This window comes from Amblyomma mixtum, chromosome 8 (assembly GCF_055824585.1).
Source record: "Amblyomma mixtum isolate Tamu chromosome 8, ASM5582458v1, whole genome shotgun sequence".
Classification (NCBI taxonomy): domain Eukaryota; kingdom Metazoa; phylum Arthropoda; class Arachnida; order Ixodida; family Ixodidae; genus Amblyomma; species Amblyomma mixtum.
Window position 1 is genome coordinate 100,344,434 of NC_143019.1, and position 1,911 is coordinate 100,346,344.

Sequence of the window (1,911 nt, forward strand, 5' to 3'; positions counted from 1 at the left end):
AAGCGCTGGATGTTTTTGAGCCGCACGACAGCCGAATGAAGCAAAACTTGGCACTTGCGCTCAGGAAATATGCTACGCTGCTGCGAAAGAGGGGTTGAAAGGCTCTAGATTGTCAGACAGAGCAGGATACTTATTTTGACTCTGATAATCATTATCTTTTTTCTGAGTACCTTTTCATCCTCTCTTTGATGAAGTTGATAGAAAATATTCGGAATGAAAGTAAACACTGCTGAAAACTTTGCCAGCTTTGAGGGCTGTTTTCGTAGTAAGACTTAGAGAGGACAGGACCAGATGCCGTCAGAATATTTTCCGTCCCACGAGCACCATGAGATTTGGCACAGCTAATTTAACCTGAAACCACTCACACTCCAGGTCAAGCAGATGGCGTCATGGCAGCTATATAGTTCTTTTAGGAAGAGCGCCGAGAAGCGATGGAAGGTAGAACACGCGCTAAATCTAGGTCCTTTCTCTGACCCCTGTTGAAGTGCTCTAAAAGTGGGCTCTGACTGTTACATATCACTTTAGGTGGTGTTACTCCTATGCCTGGCAATTGCCTAATAAGGAATCTTGCCGATCGAGCACCTCATGCGCAAAAATAGTGCTTGCGAATGGTCTAGCCTACACTCTAAGAACTAAAGGAGTGCGGGGAACTCCTTTCGATGGAGTATACGCTTGTCCCATATTTCACTCCTTTTTCCAGAGTCGCCGCACTCCTGCTAGGCGCACTCCCTCTGCAGGAGTAGAAACACTCCTTTGTTACGAATGGCTGGGGAAAAAAAAAGCTGCGCCGGAGGGAGGATTCGAACCGGAAACCCTGCATTGCGAGCCGAGTGCGCTACCTCTCGCCTACACTTGGGACGAGTGGTAATGCTTTTCAGTAGTTATATAAGCTAACACTTTCAGTTCAGCGGCAGTTTCGTGCGTATATGTCGCGAGTTCTGTTCTCTAAATTGGTAGATCGCTGGCTGGTTAGAGTTGGCACAGCTCAGTAAATGATGAAACAGTAAAGGCAACATCTGAACGCCACAACGCCACGGTAAATCTTTACTCGACAGCAATTTCATGGTGCATGGTACGTTGACTCGGCCTTCGCGAACGAGTTAACTGGTGTCCTGATGCACTATTATTCGTATTAAAATGATGTGTAGCTTCCCTAGAGCACTCGTCGATCATTCATACCGTAGTAGGAATGCCATATAAAGTGTTTAGACTAATGTTTCGCCGTCGACCGCGAAGGTTTACGGGATCTGACAGAAATGTTTTCCTTTAACATGAAGCATCGCTCGTTTCTGCGAACCGCTTTTCCTTGGAGGTTGTTGTGCTGAAATAGATGTTGCAAAATGTGAATGGCGGTTCTGAAGGGCATAAAATATATTCACACAGCAATAACCTAATGTTTAGGATAAATTTCGACAGTTACCATGACAGTCTCTTCTTAAACGCATTCTTCGGAAGTGCATGACTTCCCTGAATGGTATAGACTATTCAGAACCCCGCGGCGGTCGCATTTCGATGAAAGCGAAACGCCAAAGCCTCATGCACTGCGCGATGTTGGTGCACTTCGCTTTGGGATGTCGCGATGTCAGTGCAGTCGCTTTGGGACGTAAAATCCATTGAAATCAAATCAAATATGCTGTATGAATGCAACGCAATGATCTCCAAAGTGTACACTGCACGTATCGGTTATGTACAAGGTCTGGCTCTGTGGGCGGAGCACAGCGCACTTTCTTGTTTGGTTGTTTTTGCTTATCACTAGTTTGCATGAGATGCGAGTCACAGGTCGCTAGATATATGGCTCCGCTGCAGTACAAAAGCTAAGAAAATAAACAACCATCTTACTCCCTCATTCCCTAGACGGAGTGCGCTCGCAGTTTTACTCTTTACCGAAAGAGACGTATCACTCCTTAGGGA